The following is a 13,457-nucleotide window of genomic DNA, read 5'->3' on the forward strand; positions in this document are numbered from 1 at the left end:
GGGAATCAAGCTTTTAGCAGCACATCCTTTACCTTTTGCTTCTTCACTGGAAATCCAGGGAGAGCAGTGGTGGCACTGTTTCGCACCAGTGGCAGGAACTCCAGAATACATGTGTGGCGATCACACAGGGTCCTCGGATGTTTAACGGTCTCTTGATCCCTGTGCCACCACTGTGCTCGCTTCCCTGCTGCCACCAACCCATTACTCTTGGGTAAAACACTGAGTCCAGACAGTTGTTTAAATTGAACCAAATAAACAAGTTTATTTTATAATCATTAACAAGTTTATGGTTTCTCAGATAATATTCCTGTCAGTTTCTTAACTTTAGTTTCTTTACTGGTCTATACCTTCCTAATACCTTCTGACTGATTATCTCAACTATTTGACTGACTCCTCTTAAAAATTCTCTCATTCTCTCACATCAGACTAGCCTAACCCACAGACATATCCTCTCTGTCTCTTCTCTAACTCCAGACTGACTTCTCAAACACCCTAACTCCTCCCCTTGGGTTCCCATTGGTTAGTCATTTCACAATTAGTTAGCCCTTTCCTTATGAACCCAGTATGATGTCACACACCTAGGAAGGCAAACGCCACAACACGTCTTCCAAATTTGTACCTCTAATCATTGTCACTGAAATTTCCAAGCTTTATACTTAACGTTTCTGATGCGCCTTGCAGTACCCTATCCCCCTTGCCTTCTTTTGGCCAACCACAAAGATTGTTTAGTTAACTACTGCCAGATAGGAGTACAGAAGTAGTGGTGCAACGTACTTGTAAAGACATTTGCAATTTAACGCATTGCCCTAGAGCAGGGGTTGTCAACATGGTGTCCTGCAAATCTTGTTGGACTCCAACTCCCATCAGCCCTAGCCAGCATGGTCAGTGGCCAGGGATGATGGGACTTGTCATCCAGCAGCATCTGGAAGCCCATAGCTCCCCAAGCCCTAGAGCAGGCATCCCCAAACTCGGCCCTCCAGATGTTTTGGGACTACAACTCCCATCATCCCTAGCTAACAGGACCAGTGGTCAGGGATGATGGGAATTGTAGTCCCAAAACATCTGGAGGGCCGAGTTTGGGGGTGCCTGCCCTAGAGACATGAACCTGACAAGAGGGTTACTGCACCACATAGTCATATCCTTTTGTTCACTTCCAGGTAGACCAATTCATTTCTCTGCTTTTGGTGTTTGCTGTTGAAAGTCCATTATCCCTTTGTGTGTGTGTGTGTGTTCCCTTTATGATTTCTCCCATTGAAGAGATTGGTAGTCATGTGCCAAGAGCATTGTCCAGATCATACAGACTATCCAGGGACCTGGAAATTTCTCACATAAAGACTCAATTGTTAGATTGAATAAATGGGCTGAATTGTTAACGATTTATAGACCCTTTATAAAGGGAAAGGAGATGCGTTGAAGTCAGAGCACCTGAATTGATCAATGCTCTCAGTGTTCTACCAGAAACACATCTAAAGAAAACCGTAATAAAATATGTAGTAGCTCCTTATGAAAAGCTTCTATTTAGAATGCTAGCTTTTGAATGTTCCTTACAAAGAACAGGCTTCATATTCCCCTAAGGAAGGTAATGCACTAGTTTATTAAAAAGGTTCATTTCTAATTACCCCAGAAACATATTAAGAATAGGACGAGGCTTCTTTTTTTCATTGGCAAGAAGTTAGCTAAACCTCCTTGGGCTTGTTTGTTAGGAAGTGGTTTGTGAAAGTTCAAAATTCACTTTTGTCAAAATAGTGGAATCTAGTGATTGCCTGTTGGACTCCATTGTCATAGATGATAAAATGGCATCTTGGGACTTGTTGAGTGGAGAAATATAAGTTGATTTTCAAAGGTGGTTGGTGCACCTGAAGCTGAAATGTCTGTTGCAAGAAGTAGAAATGTAAAGGGCTTTCTGTCATATCTCCTTGCTCACATACCACTTGGAGGTGAAAGTGAGCAAGGAATTCTCCCCTCCAGGTACCCCTGTCAACCAGAACTCTTGTTGTTCATGTGAATATGTCAACCTGGATAGCTCAGTTGGTTAGAGTGTGGTGCTGAAATGCCAGTGTTGCAGGTTCAGTCCCTTTATGGAACAGCGGCCTATTCCTGCAATACAGGGAGTTGGACTAGATGATCCTCAATTTCCCTTCCAGCTCTATAATTATTTGATTCCATATCTTGGGATAGAAGGAGAATTGGGTCAACAATATTCATTTGATTTGCTTTGTTTAATTTATATGTTCAAGGGTTTATAGGCCCAAGTAAGCTGAATGTCTTAACTGAAGTGAACAAAACGAATAAAGGGAATGTTGTCCTAGGGCATGGATAGGCAAACTAAGGCTCGGGGGCCGAATCTGGCCCAATCGCCTTCTAAATCCGTCCCGCAGGTGGTCCGGGAATCAGCTTGTTTTTACTTGAGTAGAATGTGTCCTTTTATTTAAAATGCATCTCTGGGTTATTTGTGGGGCCTGCCTGGTGTTTTTACATGAGTAGAACATGTGCTTTTATTTAAAATGCATCTCTGGGTTATTTGTGGGGCATAGGAATTCATATTTTTTTTCTTCAAAATATAGTCCGACCCCCCCACAAGGTCTGAGGGACAGTGGACCGGCCCCCTGCTGAAAAGGTTTGCTGACCCCTGTCCTAGGGTTAAGTAGTTGTGGTAATAAGACATAAGGCTAGGAACCTAAAAACACCTATATGAGAATTTCATTAAAATCAACGGGACCAACTTCCACATATTTTAGGGCAGAACTTTAACTAATTCTTCTAACTAACTGATTTGTTTAAAGACTAAAGAAGTAATAAAAATTAAGTACTGTGCATTCAAATTAAATCTTGGGCTTACCATAGGTGGCTTACGCTTGCTGTTTTACACTCGTTAATAAAAAACCCTGTTATAACTATGTTTCAGTATCCCAATAAAATAGGTTCATAAACCAATATTTAACCCACAGCAATGACTTAGTTTATTAGTTCATTGGTAGTAGGACAAGTGCCCGCTTAATTTTTTGTATCCTCTTTCTGGTAAATGTTTTAAAAGTACTGACAGGATTTCACTGTTTTATTTGTCATTTAAACAATTGTTGGGATTGTGCTGCTGCTGCTCCTCTTTGGTGGTGGCTATGATTTCAGTTGTATGTGACCTTTTTCTAACATAAAAGCATATTATTGTGTATATGATAAGTTAGGTGCCTTCATAATTATATAAAAAGGCAGGATATAAATTCCAGAAATGAAGAAATTTGTCCTTGGTGTGGTTCCTGTCTGTAATGTACGCATATCTGAGAAACTGTCTTTGAGTTCATCACAAATCCACTCTCGATCCTTTGGCGAACTTGTGAGCAATAGATTTCAGGGTTGACACCTATTGCTTTTTTCAAAGAATAGCTCCCTATTTTGTAGTCAACTTAGTCTGGCACACAACGCAATTCTTTACATGCTTACTTGAAAGAATGTCTCAGTGTGTTCATCATGAGAGGATATACCGTATTTTTCGTCCCATAGGACGCTCCGTCCCATAGGACGCACCTAGTTTTTTTTTTGGGGGGGGGAAATAAAGGAATTTTTTCCCGTTTATTCCCCCCCCCCACAAAAACCAGGTCGGGGAAACTGAACCAGGTCGAGGAACAGCGGGATGGCGGCGCTGCGCCTCCTTGCTGTCCCCTGAGCTTGTGGGGCTGGTCGATGTCTGCCCAGCGGGCAGGGCTCCCCACGCTGCGGATGTCTGTCCGGCATGCGGGGACCTCCCGCAGGGCTGCCTAGGCTGCGGATGTGTTCCCGAAGTGCCGGGCGACACTCCGGGAAGCAGGCTGCTATCCGCAGCCTAGACAGCTTCAGGTTAAGTATGGACCTCCGGAACGAATTAAGTACTTAACCTGAGGTACCACTGTAACTCATTCTCAAATTGCTCCGATTAAAAATCAAGTTGCCCCCCCCCCTGTGGAGCCTGTGCCCCACGTTGGGAACCATGGATCTAGACCAGGCATAGGCAAACTCCAGCACTCCAGATGTTTGGGACTACAATTCCCATCATCCCTAGCTAACAGGACCAGTTGTCAGGGGTGTTGGGAGTTGTAGTTCCAAACATCTGGAGGGCCGGAGTTTGCCTATTGCCTATGTTTGTTGTTAGCCATCCTGAGCCCAGCTTCGGCTGGGGAGGGTGGGATATAAATAAAATTAATTATTATTATTATTATTATTATTATTATTATTATTATTATTATTATTATTATTATTATTTTGCCAGATCTAGAGTCATTATAGCCTAAGAAACAAAGGATGATATGGGGCAAAAAGCATGACTATACTACACTGTGTTACTTATGACCTCCTAGCATGGGCAGCAGCTGCACAGGGCTGAGCTCTTTTGGCCCCTCTATGTTTTTGAAGATGGGGCTGGGCCCCTCTAGTATCCAAAAAGTGCAGAGGCGTCTTCTCCTCCTTCTGCTGCAGATGGGAAGAAAAGTTGAATCCACCTCCCACTTGGGGCAGCGCCAGGAGAAGTGGAGGAGGAGCCATCAGCCACTGAAGCTGTGCAGCCGCTGCATTAGGCTCCGCCGCAGCTCCTCTCAACATCCTGACGTCATGCACGCGACATTGCCCTCGTAAGCTGGTACCTGTGCCTCTTAGGTTTCTGAGACAGTGCAGCACTTTGAAGTGCTTCTGTTGAAGTGGCAGACAAGCACAGTGGTACCTTGGTTTATGAACGTACCGTATTTTTTGCTCTATAAGACTCACTTTTTCCCTTCTAAAAAGTAAGGGGAAATGTGTGTGCGTCTTATGGAGCGAATGCAAGCTGCACAGCTATCCTCTTGCTGTTCTGGCTTTTGAGATTTGGAATATTTTTTTTCTTGTTTTCCTCCACCAAAAACTAGCTGCGTCTTATGGTCTGGTGCGTCTTATGGAGCGAAAAATACCGTAATCCATTCCGGAAGTCCATTCTTAAACCAAAGCATTCTTAAACCAAGTCGTGCTTTCCCATAGCAATGGGTGACTCAATTTACAAGTGGAACACAGTCAACAGGAAGCGGAACATGTTCGTATTCCAAGGCAAAGTTCACAAACCAAAACACCTACTTCCAGGTTTGCAGCGTTCTTAATCCAAGTTGTTCATAAACTAAGCTGCTCTTAAACCAAGGTTCGACTGTATCTGGGAAGGATATACTTGGATGAGGGCTCACTGACTTCCCCGCTGCTTCAGTTTGCAGAATGCCATCTCAAACAGTAGACTGCCCAGCCTTACGAATCCAATCACAGCCTGGGAGCTCCCTGATGATGTCAGCACCAGTGTATTGACTTAGGCTGCTTCTTGGTCCTAGTACCTAACTTATTCAGTTTTTTGACTTGCCAAATTACAGATTCACATTAAACTTTGCAAAGCTGTTTCTTTCTTTCTCTTTTCTTTTCTTTTTTACTAGTTTTCTCATTTGGGTATATTTGAATTTTCCTGGGGAACTGACCGAATAAAGTATTATCTCTAATAAAAAGCAATTTTTCATTTTATGTATGATACTTTCTTGTTTGGCTTCAGAGGAAGGCGTGTATTGGTTCAGTTCCTCTCCAGTGTTATTTAAGGCATGACTGTACAAAGTGTAGGGTTGTGTGCTTGGCTTTTCAAAACACTTCGGCACAATTTTAGTTTACGTTTTGTATCCTTCATACGATCAAGGTCAGAGCACTCTAAGCGGGAACAGTCAATTCATTTGTTGTATGCATTATATATTGATGCCAGAAGAGTATTTATAACTCTGTCTGGGCTCTTAGATATACTTTCAAGTGCTCCTTTGAAGACTGCATGGAAAAGGGAATATTCTCTTTCTGCAAATGTTTTATTTTAGAATTCTTAAGGATGAATTCAGATAGATGTACTGTATCCAGGTCCAGACGTTTGAGAACATGATGCACACTTGGTGTTCCAAAAGAGTAAAATAAAATTACGAATTTTGTAAATCTCTGTGGGCTAGTGCAGACGTAACACCAGGCATCCCTTAATCAAACGGAAGGATTGCAGAATCTCCTCTCTGACCCATTCCACAAGCCTTGTTCCTTTCATACTCAGATTCATATACAGTGGTGCCCCACAAGACGAATGCCTCGCAAGACGAAAAACCCGCTAGACGAAAGGGTTTTCCGTTTTTCGATGCGCTTTGCAAGACGAATTTCCCTATGGGCTTGCTTCGCAAGACGAAAACGTCTTGCGAGTCTTGCGATTTTTTTCGCTTTCTCCCCCCCCTTTTTCTAAGCCGCTAATCCGCTAATAGCCTTTTAGCCGCTAAGCCGCTAATAGCGCTAATCCGCTAAGCCTCTAATAGGGTTGCTTCGCAAGACGAAAAAACCACTAGACGAAAAGACTCGCGGAACGGATTATTTTCGTCTTGCGAGGCACCACTGTAAAATAGTGCTGAATGTTTCATCTGTATAGGCATTAACTATGGTAACTTCAGTAATATGCATGCATATTAAACCAGGAATCCTGGTTACATCTGCATTAGATCTTCCTATTGCGTCCTCCTGCGTTCAACAAGGATCTGTCAGAAACTTAACTGATCAACTACTGGTTCGAGATATAGATGACGTATTTGTGTGTTTTTCTGTAGACTGAAAGTTCATATTGTAGATCCCAGATGAAAACATAGGACATACAACTGTGGAATATAGAACCATGTGGAAAATAAAAGTATTTTTTCAACTGCTACACTAAATCCTTGAGTGCAGTGATTTGGAATGAGGTGCCATCAATAAATGGATGGTGCCTGACCCTGCTTTTCCTTTTTGTTAGGCCCAGGTGAGGCAGTAGGAGTGTTGTTGTCAGTGCCTAGATGTGGCAATGGCAGGACCAGCACACCCTGGAGGCAAGGTGAGCAAACTGCCTCAGGCAGCAGGATTCACAAGGACAGTAGTCTCTCTTTCTTCCCTCCTTGTTCAGGATGTAGATTTTGCCTCACCTCTTCTTCCCTGGCGTGGAGGGGAGGCACCATTTGAGGGTCTGCTCCAGGTGCCAGAATATTTTGAGCCAGCCCTGAGTAGTGGACTGTATGAGGGAGGGTAAACTGAAGCTCAATGCAGATGAAACTGAGGTACTGATAGGGGCTAGTTTGTCTTCCCAAGGTTTATAGTGTGGGCCTGTTAACCTACTCATCTTCTAATCTGAGAGTTGCATGGCCTTGGTGACACAGATCACTTTTTGTTAAGGTTGTAGCAGGTGTATCAGTTTAGGTTGTTTTGACAGGATTACTTGTTTCTGTAGTAATAAATTCAGTTGCATGTTTGTTTATCTCCTTTACATTTGATTTAAAATAAAAAGTTTACTTGTTGTGACCCCACTATATTTATTTAAAAATGTATAATAGGCCTTTCTTTTAAGACTCAGATTATATAGCATCTTAATCACAGAGTCTATATTTTCTGCTCTGCTTTGCATATTGATGTAAACATTTGTTTATCTAAACAGTTAGGAGCATTTATACAAAAATGGTCACGAATCAAATGGGGAAAATATGGTGATTTGTTGCTTTAATGAACTTCTAATTTCAAGATGGCTGTCATGTTGCATTAGCTCTTTGGGTTTATTAAGACCATTATCCATCCCTTGTAAATTTAGAGGTTCTTTTAAAAAATCACATATAGCTTACTGCTCAAGTTACATTGAATGACCTTTTGTCATTTATTTTTCTTCAAAGAGAATTTTTATCTTATTTTTATCTTTATCTTATTTTTAGCTGATTATATATGAGTGTGCAGGTGGAGACCTTTTTAAATGCTTTACTAAAATAAATATTTGTTCATAATATGAAATGGTACAAAGTATGTATCATGACACAGGGAATTCCTTTCTATTTAAGCAAGGAATAGCTTTCTCGTTCCTTTAATAGCATCCTTCAGCTTCCATTTCAGAGATTTTAATTCTTCCAAAATTGCCATATTGGAGGCTTAATTCCTTTCTATTACTGTGCTCTGAGACCTTTTATGATGATGAGGAAAATTAGTCTTTTTAGCAAGTAATTACTTAAATTACCTTAATTATCTAATAATGTAATGTCAGCAACAAAAAATTATATATACTTCAGCAGAATCATTATAATACTGATTAAAGTAATTGTCAGATCCTAAATACTAGCATGTCTTTCCCCAAAGCCAGGTATATATATGTGTGTGTGTGTGTGTGTGTGTGTGTGTGTGTGTGTGTGCCTTGCTCTGTGCAATTTGGCTTGAGGTGTTTATCATCCCAGTCAGTGATGGCCAGAAAGGTATTTGGGATAATTAGTTAAGTGATTCATAATTGCTGAAACATCTGTCTGAATTAATCCCAGCAAAGATAGCAGTTTTATTGAACTAAAAATATTCTCATAATACATTTGGCCAAATTGCCCTCTCGGAATAATTCTAAAGGCATCTGGGAGACATTTCAGCCCATTGTCTCACTTCTGCTTTGTATACTGTGTATTCCATAATCACTTACATCATGTTTCATGATGGCACCTTTAGGCTACAATTTGGATCCCTGTAGGTAGAACCAATTTTGCTACAGCTGCATTGTTCATCTGTGGAGTCTGGGGAGCTTCTACTAGGGTTGGTACATGATGTAATGTTTTCTCCAGTGCACACTGTGTGTTGTTACTCACCTGTTAGGGCTCAAACAAGGATGGAGCAGGACATTGTATTAACTTTCATTCAAGGTTCTCTGTTCACATCACCTGCAAACTATATTGGAGTTGCTGAAGCCAGTAATTGAACCTACATTTTAGCAGACCTGGTTTCCTTTTTAAAATAAACTATTAATATTAGTTGCCTAAAATGGGGATGTTGTTAGTGCTTGAAAACAATTTTGTACAAATGATGAGGAGAAAATACAGTCAGTAGAATTTAATTTGTATGTTTGTTTTGAAATCATAGGAAAGTGTAATATAAATTGATAAATCCCCACTCTCCCATGAAGCTCACTGGGTCACTTTGGTCCAGTCGCTGTTTCTCAGTCTAGTCTACCTCACAGGCTTGTTGTGAGGATAAATGGGGAGGGGAGAACCACGTACACCACCTTGATCTCCTTGGAGGAAAAGGTGGTATATAAATGTAATTGATAAAGGAAAAACAAAGCAAAGATTATTGATGAACAACAATTTGATCCAGTAGCAGGACTGAAAAAAACTGCCATTGCTGTGCTACTTATACAGTCTTGTTTCTTGCATTTTAAAATAAATGGTGCAAGCAGTGACCAAGCGTTCTTACACTAGACTCATTGGACTGGTTGCATTTAACCATACAGTGGTACCTCGGGTTACATACGCTTCAGGTTACATACGCTTCAGGTCACAGACTCCGCTAACCCAGAAATAGTGCTTCAAGTTAAGAACTTTGCTTCAGGATGTGAACAGAAATCGTGCTCCGGCGGTGCAGCGGCAGCGAGAGGCCCCATTAGCTACAGTTAGAGGTTAAGAACGGACCTCCGGAACGAATTAAGTACTTAACCCGAGGTACCACTGTAGTTAAACTATGTTTTAATGTTGAACACGAAAGGTTCTTGCTCCACTCCTGTTCTGCTACTCAGAAACAAGCCAGAGTCTTGTTTGTGATTTTTTTCTCTGCAAACAAACCACAAGTGGTATGCAAATTTTGGTGTGTGTGTGTTTTTTAGCTTATTTTGTGTGTGTGTGTGTGTGTGTGTGTGCGTGCGCGCGCACGTATGTGTATGTGCTGTGATTGAGGGAAACAAAACATGAACCCAGGTTTGGTCATCACAACAAGTCAGATTTTGATTTATGGGCTGGTGGCATAGCAGGAAGAAAAGTGAGAATTTTTCAGTAGTATTCATTAGCATGCTGAACATTCACATTAAGCATTATTATTTTTAATTTTGGTTTGATGTTACATGCAAACCAGGCCACTGTTTCCTAAGATCTCCCTTTCCCGACCATTGTGTCACTTGCTGATTGTTTATAATCACTATTTCAGTGATTATACACTTCCTAAGTTATTTGGGGGAATTGGGCTTTACCTTTTAATTGGTTTAATTGGTTTAATATTTTGGCTCTGCTGGCTGGCACTGGTGGAGGTTGTAGTCTAAAACATCTGGACAGCACCCAGTTTGAGAAGGCTAGGCTAGGAAATAAACATTCCAAACTACCAAACACAATGCGACTTTAAATGCTGTTCTCTGCTTGATGAAATCCTACTTTGAGGCTGTGGTCATTGATGTGAATCGGTAGAATCCAGGTTTAATACTTTTGGAATTGTTACATCAAAGGAGCCGGTGATCATTCTTTTTATGTGTGCGTAAGGTAAGAAAGGGAAGTGTCTTCCCTTCCACATACCCTTCCATTAGCTTAAAAATAGTAAGTGATCCTCATAGACATCTTCAAGCATGGAGATAAGAAGGTCAGAGAGATTTCTGGCTGGCCATCGGTTTCTATACTGCTTTTAAGAAATGTTGTAAGGTTATTTGTCAGATGTGGAAGCGTGGAAATTGTTTTTGATAGAAGTAGTGTGGATGGTCTTCAAAGGAATACTACAAGATATCTCTGTATAAGTGTAAGTTGTCCGTCTTTCTACATCATAGGCATCATTGTGGAGGGAAACATCCATGTTCCCGAGTGATCTTCAGAGGAATAAATGTGTGAAAAGATCCTAAAAATATGACCAGCTTTTTAAATTTCAGAGCTGCTCAGATTTTATTTGACTCAAGCGCATATTATTTCAAAGCCACTTTGAAATTTCAGCATTTTGTGATCTATGAAAGGTTCATTGGGAATGAGAGGGAAATGGCAAAAATGTTCAATTGTGCTATTGTTAACCATCTTTTTAGGGGTAGCATTTTCATTTATGCTTTACTTAAAAGATAACTGCTTTGAGCTTCTGGTACCGTAGAACCCCAAACAGTTTTGCTGTGCCCAAAATTTAGAATATTACATTTTCCATAGGCAAACCAATGTGAGAATTATGAACATTACCTCCTTAAAGCCAGCATGTAAATTTCTTCTAGAACTGTTCGACATTGTGAAGCATTTTCATTCAAGCACCAAAAGATGCAAATCGTTATCTACATTTGCACTAAGTCATCAAATGCTCTTTTCCCCCCTTTGGAAGCACTCCAGGGTTTTTCAGTAGTTGATTAATGATTTGTTTGGAATTCTAATTCTTCCTGTTTTCCATACTGCATTTCTAAAGAGATTAGCAGAATAGTAAATTCTGTACAATCAGCACATATGTGTGTTGGAACTCGCAAGCTTAGGTAAGAGAAATATGCTTAGATGGATCCAAAGCTGTTGTTTGCACAGGAGTGGCCAAAAGGGATTTAAGAGTTCTATATGCTAAAGAGGTGTATTTTAGTGTGGACATCCAGCCATTCCCTCTAGCAGCATGACCCACAAAGCAAAATGTAGCCCACAAGACATATATTGGTTTATGCCAGCTGTTTTGAGAAAAGGCACACGCTCAAGGACAGATTTTTCCCTGATAATTTATTTGCAATTTCAACAAAAACAGAAGGTCTGTTGACACTTGGTGTAAACTAACTTTTAAACTGGAATAGCCTCTCTAGATTCATGTGTTCCATTGCTACTGTAGATAAGAATCTAGTCAGTCCATTAACATAAGCCAAAAAAGTAGAGGGAAATCTAGATTTGTACCACTGAATTAAGAGAATACAAAAGTGTAATCTTTTAAAGAGCAGCTATTGAGATCTGAACAGTCTCCGGACATTAATTAAATCATCCTACGTAGAGGCAACTAAAATTGCCAGTGTTGTAGGGAAAAAAACTATCATGTTTAAGCATCTGTTTGGTTTTAGTGCAGAGATGAGGAAGCAGGAAATGGTGTGTGAGCCTACCTGCATTGGCAATTTCCCCCAAAACAGCATTTCATATTCGAAGATATACTCTGAGCTTTATTTTAAAATTTGAAGAAAAGGAAAGGGGGGAAAAGTACAAAACTCTATCCCTCCTAGAAAGTTAGGCAACAAAATTTTCAGGTACCTTCATAGCAATTTTTGCTAATAAGTGATGTAGCAGCCTTGTATATAAAATGGGGTTCATGGGGAATGTGATAAAGGGACATTTTATACAGCCAATATATGTTTCCTTGCTCAGCAGACAAAGTAAAGGAAAGCCAAATAGTTTGCAGATTTGCTGTAAAAGCTGCTTTGCCTATATGACCCCCCCCCCCCCCCCGGAAATGCTTGCAGTTCTTCCTTTAAAGTTTTAAACTCTTGTTTGTAGCCTTTTTACACTAGTCACTCACCCTTGAAAGGTCTACTATAAAATCTTGTCATAAGAATCTTGGGGAGTCAGCCACACTTGGTGTGACATTTTGTAACTTCAATGGGTGCGCAGCAGGGATTAATTTATCTTCAGCTGCTCAGGTTTTTTTTGTTTGGTTTGCTGGCAGGACTGAAATTATTTAGGCCCTATGGCTTCAAAACCGCAAATACTGCAAAAAATAGAACTAATGAGCCTGGGGTGTTTTGATCGGCTGAAAGCCGCAAATACCCAAGTTAAATGGGACATTAATCATGGAACTAATTTTAAAATCTTTTACTTTCTAAGTCCTTAAATTTGCATTGCCTGGCTGCTCCATATTGGCACGACACTGGTATCAGATGTGGATATTCACAGCCACAACTCTATAGAAGTATGGAATGGTTTAGTAGTGAAAAGTGTCACACCTGAAGAAAACAGCTACCTTTCTGTATATGGCTGATGTCGGGAATAAGGCGGGAATATATCCTTCTATAGTAACAAAACTGGTACAAAAACCCTGTGGAGGAAAGGCTAGACTAACCTTTGTGAAAGGAAACATATTGAAGGATACTTCTTGCTAAATGATGGTACAGTCATACCTTGGTTCTCGAACGTAATCCATTCCGGAAGTCCGTCCGACTTCCGAAACGTTTGAAAACCAAGGCGCAGCTTCTGATTGGCTGCAGGAGCTTCCTGCACTCAAGCAGAAGCTGTGTCAGACGTTTGGCTTCCGAAAAACGTTCAGAAACCGGAACACTTCTGGGTTTTTGACGTTCAGGAGCCAAAACGTAGGAGAACCAAGGCGTTTGAGAACCAAGGCAGTTTAACAGTAGACTGTCACTCCATATCTATACCCCTAATTCTTACAATTTTTTGAACTTTGGTACCAGAATACTCTCTCTTTTCATTTTTATTAATAAGACACTGTATAATTGTAGAGTTCAATAAATTGTGATGGTGAGTCATCTGTCATTGCCATATGCAGGAATACAATCTAACAGATTCTTGAATAGTTTGCAATGAAAGTTGGAACTGGCAGGAGCGTAGCAAAAAACCAGTATAAGAATAGCAGTGGCAGGGAAACTAATTAAAAGTTGGGTATTTAGTGCCTCTGGTGCTGTGCTGTGGAACACCTTTCCCACAGAGATTTGGCAAACATTCTCACTTTTGACTTTCAGGGATCTGTGGAAGACCTGTCTGTGCCAAAAGGCCTTTATAGATGTTGAATTAGCT

The 13,457-nt window shown here is 40.6% G+C and overlaps 1 protein-coding gene across 2 annotated transcripts in view; it reads left to right on the plus strand.

The window, feature by feature from the left end:
• Positions 1–13,457, plus strand: part of KLHL29 (kelch like family member 29) — a 384,113-nt gene that overhangs the window by 194,801 nt on the left and 175,855 nt on the right. The window lies entirely within an intron of this gene.

This window comes from Podarcis gaigeae, assembly GCF_964106915.1.
Source record: "Podarcis gaigeae genome assembly, chromosome: 3".
Lineage (NCBI taxonomy): Eukaryota > Metazoa > Chordata > Lepidosauria > Squamata > Lacertidae > Podarcis > Podarcis gaigeae.